Source organism: Conger conger, chromosome 10, assembly GCF_963514075.1.
Source record: "Conger conger chromosome 10, fConCon1.1, whole genome shotgun sequence".
NCBI lineage: Eukaryota > Metazoa > Chordata > Actinopteri > Anguilliformes > Congridae > Conger > Conger conger.
The window spans coordinates 30,140,094-30,153,751 of NC_083769.1; positions in this window are offsets into that span (position 1 = coordinate 30,140,094).

Genomic DNA, 13,658 nt, shown 5'->3' on the forward strand with positions numbered 1-13,658 from the left:
TACCGAAGCAGATGACCTCGGCTTTCCTCTGGCTCATTCTAAACTGAAATATCTTGAGTCTGAAGGTTTAGAATCTTTCACTTAAAGAATTGAATTAATTCAGAATAAAAAAAAAAAAAACTTTTCTATATTTACAGATATTTACACTTACAGCAGAGATTAGTTTTGAGCTTCTCCTTTTTTTTTAATTCAAAGACAACTCCAGATCTGAGATCTGAGAGCTACAAACTAGGTGCGTTGAAGACTTAGCTAAAAGCTTGGACTTTGTGCTTTATTGGGCTTAGAAGCCACAACAGGCTCCTCTCCTCATTTTTGCAATAATGCATATTAACTGATGGAACACTGAATTAGGTACTGTGCCGTAATTCTACTAGCTGTCGATTCCACCATTTAATGGCTACAAATTGGTGAGACCATGTTTGTCATTGCATTTTGGTATGAAAGGCCACTATAGGTGCTGATACATCAGATAACCATTCATAGACCCTATGGTTATTACATTGGTTATATCACCATTTCACATTTTGAAAGGAGAACCTGTTGACTGTACTGCAATGGGAAGGAAAATATTACTGATGACAGTAATGAAAACATTGATGAGAGGATGTCAGCTTTATGAATGTCCCTTCTACTGCTAACTCTACAGGAGAGTCAGCATAACCATGATTTATCAATCATTCTGTGCAAAGAAACTATATCATGCTTATGATGTACTGTATTTCACTTCAGTTTTAGTTACTTGCAGGATTTTTATATGCATTGCAGTGGTTTTCTAACCCATTAATTTTCTTTCCCAGACTTCTTACTTCTCAATCCCCATTTACCGGGGTGTTTTATCTACCAGTTTTTTTCCCGTTTTTTTTCATGGCTTTAATAATACTAATAATGTTTGAGAATAGTCTACCCTTTGCCTGTGCTGACACTGTTCAGATGCATGTGACTTCTCTTTCATTCTGTCCTCCCTGTCTGCAGCTGTTGATACCATTTGCCAGACGTTCCATTGTTTTCAGCTCTGAATCTAACTTTTTTTTTTTTAAAGAACCTTTTGTTGGACAGTACCCGCAGCCCTTGAAATATCATATATTAAGGAAACCCATTTTAAAACCGCAGCTGCACCAGAATTTGAATGAAAAAGATAAACCTTGCTCTAAAAGATAAAATTCATTAAACCTCAGCCATTCCACACCAAAGATAATAAATGCATTTGCGCTCCTCTTTTCAAAGAAAAAAGAGAGAAAGGGGAGGTCCAGAAAAAGATCAGCAGCAACTAAAAATATGAAAAGGGCATTATTCATAGTTTCAGCACTTGGAAAACAATAAAGATGTGACACAATATTCTTTTCAATATTCGTATTCTCAATCTCCACCCCCTCCCCCTGCGCTGTTAATGCAGGGGGAGTATTTAGTAAGGGGCGGCCTGTAGGGTAGTGGTTAAGGTAAATGACTGGGACACGCAAGGTTTATGGTTCTAATCCCAGTGTAGCCACAATAAGATCCGCACAGCTGTTGGGCCCTTGAGCAAGGCCCTTAACCCTGCATTGCTCCAGGGGAGGTTTGTCTCCTGCTTAGTCTAATCAACTGTATGTCACTCTGGATAAGAGCGTCTCCCAAAATGCCAATAATGTAATGTAATGTAGTATTTCTCCACTGGCATCTATTACAATGGCATACTTGCAGTTCTCTTGAGAAGATTAATTTGTGTTTGCACCTGAAAGGGTGAAATTGTTTCAGTTTTTGCTACTCATATTCAAGCAGGAAATGGTGGATTAGACTTCTGGTGATTACCATGGCTTGTATGTTGACAGAAGGTGCAATAATACATAACTTGATGTAAACCCACTGTACCTTCTTTGCTGCTTCACCAAATATCCATACAGTTTGATCCAAAATGCTTAGCCTTTTTTAAGCACCGATAAGCATTGGAGGTTCCATATGAAACCAATACAAATACAACAAGGGCCAAGGAATTGAAGCTCAGGAATGTCTTAATCTTCTTATACTGTTTTGTTTTGTGTGTGTCTGTACGTGAGAAAGTGTTTGTGTGTACAGTATATATGTGTGTGAGAGACAGAGACTGTATACGGAAAAGGTGATATATTGGAATATGAGTTTGAGTGACTGAAAATGTGTCTGAATTAGGTTGTTTGTGTTACAGTGCGCTATATAAAACTACAAGTTGTCTAAGCAAGTGAATCAAGCAGTTTGCAGTAATTCAAGTTTATATTGCAATTTCAAGATATTACCTTCCAGTGAGCATGTGAAAAAAGGCAGTGATATCCATGGGGGTGTACCCAACAGAAACACAAGGGCTAAATCGTATACATACATGTTTAGGTGTGCTAATGGTTGAATGTTAATGTTAATGAGAGTTAATGGTCTCTGTAAGTATTGACATGCAAAATGTAACTGTGATCATCTTCTGTAGCTTTTGATGATGTCCATGTGGATTGCAAATTACCATAACATCTGTAGCAGTAATGGTTTCCTGAGCACGCCTGTTCACGTCAGGTTATTTTCTGTGCCATGGCTTTCATTTCTGTTTTTAAGTCGATTATTACATGGATTATAATAAAAATTACAGTCTGCTGTGCAGTCTGAGTTTAATTCTTCAGCTATGTTGAAAAGGATTTAATTGTCTTCCATTGAATTGCTTCAGTGAGAAAGTCCTCTGCTAATTTAATGGGTCACAGATACTGCTTTACAAAAGGTTGCAGCTATAAAATTGTGATAATCAAAAATGCTATTTTAAGAAAGTAATGAGGTTTTTTTTCTGTACAGCGGGAATGTATATACACCATACAGTCAGTGACTTTCATGGCCCATTTAGGAGCCCCTTTTTGACTTTATAGTGATAATAATCAAATATCAGTGTGAAAAAAATCTGTATGATTTGAGTAGTTTACATTGCTAGAACTCATGATGTAATTATAAGGTGCTGCATAACCCGGGTGGAAATACACACATCATTGATCTTGATTAGTTTATGCATTTGTTTAACTTTTCTATCTGCAAAGAGCAAACTATCAGTTTCACAGTGATATGTCACAGTGGTTACCTTCATAGAAATTCATGGTATCAAAGAGTATTGAAAAATGCAAAACAAAGGACATTAGTCTTCTTTTTGCTGTTTTCCTGTCAAATTCAAAGAGCAAAAAATGAACACAAGAATAGAAATGTCAGCTATTTAATGGCATTTCCTGAAATTAATGCGGCTTTCTTATTCAGTTCTTGATCGGTTTGCTTCCTCCCGTCTTGTCTTTCGGATAGAAGGCAGAAGTTTAGATTAGCAGAACACAGCAATGCATTCATCAAAAGGATTTGTTCTGAAACACTGATTTTGCCCATCTATTTGTAATGCCAGATATAAGCGTGTACATCTTATTTATGCTACAGTTTTGAATGGACATAAAGTGCATCAATTCACTTTTAAACAAGATTTTGTTACCAAGGCAACCAACTTCTTTTTATATCATAAATGCCTAGCAACAAAGGTTGCATAAAAATCAGCGAGGAGGTGGAAATATAATAAAAAGCCAATAATGCTTTTTTTCAGCTCTCAGGTCAAACTGTAAGACTGGAGAGCAATGTGGAGTCTGGTAAGATTGCAGGATCAGGGGACCAGTTCCAGCAGTGCACCACCTTTCCTTTGGCCTGTTTTGTTTGTTTTTTTTCCAGAAAAAATAATTTATAATCTAAAGGTTTTGGCAAATAGGGTAGCCACAATTGAAATGCCCCAAACTATTTTTTTGATACTAAGCAGACCATAGTCACACATGGTCCAAGGAACATGTTTATATTTACACCATTAATACACATGCATATACTGTACAGTGGACTCTAGAATTATTGTCATCCTTAATATAAAATTGTTGAACGCTGCATATAATAAACAACATGGATAATGATCTATATTTTATGTTCAAACATACAGACTTTTATTTCAATTTACTGTCATGTTTGATGTTTATTTGGTTTAAATTTTTTTCTGAAAACAACAGGTGCCAAAGTGATTGGAACCCCAAACAATTATTCTGATAAAACAAAGTGAAATTGGAAATACAATTTTATTTTAGTTATTCTCAGTCTAAAGGAACTATATTGCCATTCCATCACTTCCTGTTTCAGTAGAGTATAAAAAATGAGGCAACAATCATGCAAAACCCTCAGCATAATAAAAGCCAAAGAACTGTCAATTCAGAAGACACAGATGGTAATTGACCATCACAAATCGGGTAATGGGTACAAAAAATACATAAACGGTTAAACATACCATTTAGCACTGCAAGGACAATAAACATGGTTGCAAGGGAGAGGATGCAAGTGCATATTATCCCACAGACGATAAGGAAGATGGTGCGTGTAGGAGCCAAATAGCCTTTTTTGTTTATATTTAAAGAATAATCATTATAATTTCAAGACTTCCCATATTTTTTGTTATAGTTCTGATTTAGATGCCCGAATTGAGGTGGTTCGGGCATCTGATCAGGATGCCTCCCGGGCGCCTCCCTTTGGAGGTTTTCCGGGCTCGTCCAACTGGGCGGAGACCCCGAGGGAGACCCAGAGCCCGCTGGAGAGATTATATATCTCTCCTGGCCAGGGAACGCCTCGGGATCCCCCAGGAGGAGCTAGAATGCGTTGCTGGGGAGAGGGACGCCTGGAATACCCGGCTTTGCCTACTGCCCCCGCGACCCGACTCCGGATAAGCGGGTGACGATGGATGGATGGATGGATGGGTTCTGATTTACTGATTTTGATTGACAGATGGCCACTGATTGGCAATCTTGGCCACACCCATAGGAATGGGGTGTGGTGCAAGTTAACAAAGGGAAGTGAGAAATGTTTGGGGAGGGATTGAGTCCTAGCTTTAGTTGAGAGCAAACACAGTTTTCTAACCACCACATCTCATCTCATCGCATCTAATCTACAGTTTATGTCCTAAACTTCTATAATCTTCCATCTATCATCTATTTTCTCTCTTTCACACACACACACTTGACATTGTTTGTTCATAGTGCTGGCCTACAACGTTTTGGTAGGATTTATTTGTTTGGTTTATTATTTTCAAACAATGAACATGAGCATGGATCCTGGATCTACAACAAAGGTGCGTTAAAACAATCTCTTCTATTGCTGGGGCAGTGGCTATAATTTTGAAACGGAATAGCCACTACAGTGCGGGAGGCCATAAGTAACCCAAGGATCACAGTTTCAGAATTGCAGAGATTGGTTGTGTCTTGGGGTCACCAAGTCAAAAAAAGAAAGAAAAAAAAAAACCTAATGGCACCTCTATACCAGCAAACTCTGGAAGGGTGACACAAAGACAGCCCTTACTGAACACGATGAACAAAACCAAGCATCTTGAGTCTGCCTAAACTCTTTATGACTGGAAGAGAGTGCTATGGTCAGATGAGACCAAAATTGAATGTTTTGGCCATACACACCATCTACATGTTTGGCGGAAAAATGGAATGCATACAAAGAGAAGCGTCTCTTGCCAACTGTCAAATATAAAGGTGGGTCATTGATGTTTTGGAGATGTTTTTCTGCCATGGGCACTATTTAAGATCGCTATTTATGGCACAATACATTCTACAAATGACCAGGAACCTGGTTGCCTCTGCTAGGAAGCTGAGTCTTGGTTCTAGGTAGATTGCCCAGCAGGACAGTCACTCCCAAGCGTACGTGCATCAAAACATCAAAATACTCACAAATGGTTATGTAACAACAGCAACCCATGAAAAACCTGGTAAAAAAAAAAAAGGAATGGTAAAACAAAATCTCTCCAAATATGTTCTCTAAACTCATCACAAATTATAGGAAACTACTCATGGCAGTCATCTTTGCCAGGAGTGTTTGCACAAAGTATGAAATCAGGGGTGCCAATAATAGTGGAACCTGTTTTTTGTGGAAATACCATTTTATTTGAAAAATTACTTTGCTTTATTAATGTTTCAATGTTGCATTACATTACGTACTGCTTATTTATCAAGGATGCCAATAATTCTGGAGCCCACTGTATATGAACATGAAGAAACTATTTGTTTTCTTGCAATGCTGGAATGACCCTCCTCCTGCAGTTGAGGTCTTTTATCTGTATTATGCTCATTGTAATTGACCACTAATTGCTGTAATAATAGTACTGTCTTAGTTTGGCTCCATGTAACCTCATCTAAATTAATTAAATCTTACGTGGCTATTTTCCATCATACCAGCTAATTTGTTATATAGGATTATCATGAAAAAAATAATGGACTTCACATGCTTTGATTTGCCAGAGTTTTTGTTTTTATTAAATATTTATTATTCTATATAATCAGAAACATAAAGAAACTGGTGTGCTACGGCATGCAGCTTGTTATAGATGTTTCTAACTCGCAGGCAATGACTGCTTAGCCTTCTCCTCCGTAGTTTCACACATCTTGCCCTCTATGAGTGTATGAGTTTCCATCCTTGGATAATTTCTCAGACTGACTTGCTGAATGCTGAGCTGCCTCCACTCATGCATCAGCCCCAGCAGGGCTTGTGTCTGAACTCCCATGCATCTGTAAAGCCCACAACTACAAAGCCATCTTTGGCCTGTATGGCAAGCTTGTCAGACTTCTGCCACAAAAAGTTCAGTCGGCTTGTTTTCCCCAAACCAGCACTTTCCAGGAAAGCATGTAAGATCCAAGTCCTTTCCGGCAGGCTGTAATCCCTGGCAGTACAGAGGTGGGATCCCGGAGGAGTCTTCCCACCCAGCAGGCAGCCAGGTACTGACGGCTATAACAAACAGACAGACCAGAGTGATGGAAGTCTCATAACCACTCGGATGTGTGCTCCATGGGAGAACAGACAACACCATCATGCTGAGTGTAACTGAACAGTAACAGCACAGAGATGGCGGAAAGAACCCTATTTTTAGTGTGCAAAATAAGGTTTTGATGATCAAACTCTGTTGGCTGGCACTGCACTGGTATTTTGGACTGGCGCAGACAGAAATAAAATTGAAGTTGTGCCATTTTAAATTTTATTTCATGATCTTTCCAGCACTGTTACTGAGCTGATGTGACTAAGCATACTTTGTTTGAAGATGTGGACAAAAAGAACTTGCGGTGGTATTCCAAATATAGTGGGCATCAGTTATGCCCTAACATTTTATAGTGATAATCATTCAAATGCTGGGTCAACATCCACAAACACAACAATATTAACTATAGTGTTTACTACCCATCAAAGTATATGAAATTTGTTTCCCAGCAATTTAGCATTATATTGAATTGTTTATTTGCAAGATAGGCTAAAACACATATCGATGATTTAAAGTCAATCAGGTCAACACAGAAAGATGCATAATCAAATAACTATTATCTCATCAGTGAACTTCTTCCCCAGGCCTCGGAGACCAATAATTATTGCATCTATATACTGTAGTCCTATAATCAGCACACTCGAGCACAGTATAGGTAGATCAATACAGCAGAGGCGATCGCAAACCGCAGCCATGTGAAGATATCAATCCCAATTCAAGTGAAATTGTGTTACTATGTTAAGATTGATGTTTTCTATATAGAGTCCCAATTGTTAGCTTTGCAGTCCCTTCACTATAAACAGTTCCATGGAATAAGTGCTGGTTAAAATGAACCAGAGATTTTGCACACTATCTGAGGGTCAGGACCTCAAATCTGTGTCCATGTGTAAATCTATGAAATAACCTTTGATGGGAAGCTGGGGTCCGAGAGATTTTGTATCCCATTCATTGTCTGTTTCTCTTACTTGTTGCTATGATGGTCAAACAGCCAAATCAAAGCTGCAATGGAAAGATACTTCCAGATGAAAGATGTTGCTGGTGAGGCAATCTATTGCATCCACTGCTCCAAGCAGCAGTGTTTCACTTGTTGGCTGTTGGACTTCAGCATTGACTAAAACTTGAATGAACAAGCTTTATGTGTCATACTGGGCTAAGGGCATTGGAGAGGCATTCATGACCGTTTAGTGTCCTGCAAAAAATCTGCTGTATTTTTATTTATTTATAGTATATAATGGTATATTAATAAATAAATAATGCTACACGATAAATAGAAGGCTTTAATCCACCCATATCCACCATGTGATCGGTAATTGGTATTGGTCGATTCCGGTTCAACTGATCGGTGATCGGCCCCAAAAATCCTGATCGGAGCACACCTATAACAAATGTAAACCTATAACATCCCACGGGTACAGTATGGATGTGTCTTTGTCTATGTGTGTAGATTCATGCTAAAACTGAATCAGACGGAAACATGGCTAAAAAGTGATTTGCCTATGCTTTTGAGTGCCTTGTTTCTTTTGATTCAAAATTTATTTTTTTCACACTTCTCTCAAAACTTGCAATGCAGAAAGAAACTCTTGATACCAGAGGAGAGAATCAGAGAATGAAAACAGTGATACAAGTTCTGTATATATATATAAAAAAATACTACTCGGATCAGCTTTTGAGGTTAAACAAGAAGGACAGGGCTTTCATTGCCTGAAAGCTGGGCCAGTAGATTCTATTGATTCATAGTGCCAGGGACCTTACAGCATCTGTGCTTCTGGTGGGGTGAGCCTTTGTTCTGAAAGTAACGCTGAGAGATGAAGAAACTGTGAAACATTAAAAACACAGTGTCTTGATATGAAATGACAAGAGTGAAGGTATGCAGCGAGAGTGCATGTGTGTATAGTGTCTGTCTGTGTCTGCGTGCGTGTTTGGGGGGGTAACGTTGGGATGTACCATAATTCATTCTAGAAGTTCCTCATCGCCTCCTGCATCCATGCTTGACTCACTTTAGCTCTCTAGTTTTCCCTTTCCCATAGAAACAGCTCAGTTCCATCTATGATGGGATCATCATCAAAATTTCCCCACCATCATTCATTGCTGTGGTATTCTAAGACCTAAAAACTTTGTCCAGTTATTAAAAAGAAAACAAAAAAACCCCCACTAAAAACACCGATAAAAGCTAGTAAATGTTTATAATTGCCTGTCTGAGTCTCACAAACTGTTTTATTTCAGGGTATCTCTATATACAATTGCATCAGTGCTAAATACAAATGGGAATATGAACTGCAATCTTGTTTTAGAATTACGCTGAATGCCAGTGTTTCTAGCATAAAATCTGAAAAATTCTAAATATATATTATATAATCCCTTGGGGCAATGCTTTGGAATTGCATCATTTACATGAGCGGGAAAAAGTTCATTCATGTGTACTGGTCTTTGGAGGATTCCTATATCAATGTTTCTCTTAGGACTCTTTATGTAGATGCAATACTGCACAAAATTAAATGGAAAAACAAGTATCCTACTGAAACACGCCATGTTTCACAATTAAACCACCCTCCAGACTGGGGCAAGCATATCCCTCCTCTTAGAACAGAGAACTGTATAATTGGATGCTTTTCCTTTTTGCAACACATTTAATTTGCTCTCTAGAGGATTAAGAAATACTAATTTTTCATATTAAGAATACGGCAGAGAAAGAGTAAACAGAAAGCAGGGACAAGTAATTTGTGCCGTTTTAGTACAGTAGTAAAAGTAATAAAATGGGTATTCATTTTAGAGATCATTTCCATGCATTAAAAAGCAATTTGCAGAAAAAAAAATCACACCGAGGCAAATGTGAAACAAGCCTTCATGCTACATTTATAACTTATAAAGTACATATACATTGTATGGGTGACCAAATAAGTACATGGTTTAATGTAATAACATAAATCTTGTCTTGTGACATTTGGTTGCCTTTGCCAAACAGTAGTCTTTTTTCTCTGTGCACTGTACAGTCAATAAATTAACAAGAAAAACTACTTCGAAGGCCAGACATTGAAAAGTAAAGAGAAATTCACAAGCAATATAGTATTTTTTTTTTATTATTATTTTTTTTTAAGCAGTGAATCATATTCCATTTCAGAGGCTTGAGTACATGTGTCGCTCCATTCCATCACGCTGCCAGCGCTGGGCTGCTCCTGCTCTGCAGGGCTCTGAGCTGGCCTTTGATTTACCATCGACAACATATCAGGGACTTCACAGGATTTTTTTTTATTTCCTTGTCCACCATTTCTCCTTGAAATCTTAATCGCAAACTGCGACGGGCAGGAGGATGTTCTGCTAGAAACTGTTATCTCTCTTTCTACCTGGTTCAGAGTGTTGGTTCTGCTCAGGGGCCCAGTGCTACTTCATACTGCCCCAATGTGACTCCTCATTAATGGGAGTGTGCCCTGCCTGCAGCTAGCCCACCTGTAGAAGGGCTTATCACACACACCAATGATTCAAAAAACCTAAAAAAAATAAAATAAACCTGCATGTCCCTAGGTATGGCTGATTGGATATTAACTGCTATATTCCTGAAGTTCTTCCTCACCTGAATTTTTTTATTCCATGAAAAAATGAGGCACAGGAGAAGTAGGTCTAAGGCTGAAGTGAGGTGAGCCATGATGTGTTTATTTTATGCATTTACAGCGGTCTGCAAAAATCTGGGCACCGCTGGTTTAAATGTCTGTTACCATGAATCTGTGTGATTGAAATCAGACATGAATGGTTAAACATTAGACCTTTATGCAGATTTTAAAGCAACACTTAAAAAAAGTTGATTACTAAGGCCCAGACCCAGGTGATTTACTACTTAGGGCTTCAATGAGTCAGGTGAGTAGAATTCCAGGGCTGAACTTTTTATTCTGAACTTCTAAAGTATCCAACTGCAGTGGCTGTTCTGTCTGGTGTTAACAACCATGGGTTTTTCTAAACAGAATTTCAGAATGAAGATGTTAATTTCCACAAGGAGAAGGCTACAAAAACTCTCAATCTTTCGAACCTATTCCCACTGTCAGAAACATTATTAGAAAATGGAAGATAAATGGAACAAACAAGTTCCATTCAAACAAGACAATAATCCAAAGCATAACTCAATCAAACATGAAGTACCTCCAGGAAAGACAGATAAAGGTTTTGGAATGGCCACGACAGTCTCCAGACTTGAATATTATTGGAAATCTGAGGAGAGATCTGAAACAGTACATGCTGGGAGGCCGAAGAATATTTCTGAGCTAGAGGTGTTCTGCCAGGAAGAATGGGGTAAAATTCCATTCTCTTAGCTGGCTACAGGAAATGTTTACAAGCTGGTATAGTTGCCCAAGGAGTTACAAAGTACTAACTGGCAGGGTTCCCAACCTTTTTCACAAGGCCTTTTTACTTCTTTAAAATTATTTTGAAACTGTAAAAGATTTCAATAAAAAATCATCGCTTATATGTCATGTTTATCATTGCACCATTTAGTGGTCAAGTTCACTTCTGTTCGCTTGGATAGTAATTTTAAAAGGCTTTTGGCCAGGGATGCCCACATTTTTGCACACTACTCACTAGTCTGTGAAGTCATTATGTACATTTTGGATGTATCTCTGTTTTACTTCTGTTGATTAGCCTTATATTTTATTTGCTGGAGAGTCTGTCAGGCTGGCTTGTTTTGCCATTATGTAGTTGACACATTGAATATATGTTTATGCAATACATAGCTCGTTAAAAAAAAAACAACAACTGTGGTGGCTGTTTGATTTTGCTTTGCCTATTTAAAAGTATTTGATATGAATCTAACAGGTTGGCCTTTCTTCCTTGCAATGACACTTAAATGTAGATCGTCTAATGATGTCTGGTTTTGGAAGTTTTAGCCATGAACAAAGAAAGTGGTAATGGGAATCAGGGACATCTAAGCGCTGTATCAGTCTGGCAGATGCATTGACAGATGCTGCCTTTGTAGCTGATTCAATATTGATTTCAATCATTTGAAGCAAAGAAAAACAGCAACACCACAAAAATACATAACTGCAAACAACTGCACTGATTTTGTATACAGATTGCAAATGTACAGTATGCCTACACCCCACCCTCAGTTCAACCCAGTTCAACATCATTTTAGGATGACAATTTACTGCTAACTGGACCATTAGGTTAAGGCAGGGATTTGCATCCCTGGTCCTGGAGAGCCAGTGGGTCTGCTGGCTTTCACTTTTACTTTCAGATTAAATCAGGAACCATTTCACAACCATCCACAAAACTGGAAAAGGTGAGGTGGCTATCTGTAATCAACTTTAATTTACCAAATAACTGCTTAATAACAATGACTTATGTAGCTCAATAGGACAAAGATTGCTGGCCCCTGGGTTAAAAATCTGAACGGGCAGAAACAAATCGGCAAACTACCATTTAGAAAATCAGCCAGACTATTCCATAGTTATTAGAATGGGTGAACTCTTCTGCATGTACAGTATATAAGTGTTTATGACAAAAGCAGGCATGCTGTACAGTATATTCATTCAACATCATGAAATTGGATAAATTGTGTCCATATTTCTGGAAAGTAGCTTTCTTGCTCATGAAAGCAATTATTTACTTTGGTGTTTTATATTATTTATTCAACAAGGAGTGCATGTTCCTTTGGTTGCCATTGGATGTGGGGTGGCCCACTGTTGGCCTGACTGGTCACAGCCAGTCCAGTTGGTACTGAGCCCTAGTCTTTGACAAATGACAACCTCAACCTGCCATGTCTGTTCAACAGGGCTGTCAGAAATGATAAGCGCCTTTCCATGTTTATGTGGAGATACATGGGTGTTTGAATTGCTTGGTTTTAGTAAGATAATCATACTGATTATTTTGAATGTTTTACATGAAAAAAAAAGAAATTTCTGCCATGCATTTGTCATATATTTATTTCTGTAACAACTGATATTTAAAATACATTTAAAAAACTGGCTAAACATGCTACCTTTTAAACTTGATTTTTAAAAATGTACTGAGCATTATGTCTCTTCAAATGGTAGAGAGCTTAATCCATGTTTTTGTTTTTTTTGGGGGGCGCACGTTCAGTTTCACATGAGATGCTGTGCAACATGCAGCTGCCAAAGGCCCACTTGGGGAAGCAAAATGCTGCTCACCAACAAAACAAATTAATTATAAAAGCTCATCAAGGAGGTCCAGTGGTATGTTGTGGAAATCACTGCCAAATGCAAATGACAAGGTACCCCAATAAACAGCAGCCGGAGAGGGGAGGATTATGGCTTTACTTAAAACTACCCCAGGATACGCAATTCCTTTTGGCATGGTGCTGGTTTCACATGGCTGTTGAAACATTCCCCAACTTTCTTCCATCATGTGCCTCTGATCTGTAAATAAGTTAAGTTTAGAAATAAAAAAAGAAAAGACTGAAAGCTTCAGTCTTTGCTTTATCTATTTTCTGGTTCTTGTGTCCTTTCACTGAACACATTTTATTCCAGGTTGAAATTTGAAATGATTGAATTACTTCAAAAGTGAATAAAAGTGAATTTCCAAAAAGGAACTGATACAAAGTACAGTATTTTAAGAGGCAGTTTACACTGAAGACGATTGCTGTTACTGCTTATTTCAAGTACATAACTACTACATGTAAAAATGTAAAAGGTTTAATCTGGGGCAGGCGCTTTTTTATTTTGGTAATATTTGGTGAAATTCTCTTCACATTTTGACAGATGGCAATAAAAAAAATATGATATCTGAGACTGTCCCAGTTCAGATATTCAAGGACTTCCGTTTTTCATTGCTCCCTGTAGCTAATGTCCAATGAGGTCAGCTCTCAGCCAGGAGGTGGACTTACCTGCCTATGAAGATTGTGGCGCGCGTCCCCAAGAGGGGATGGTTT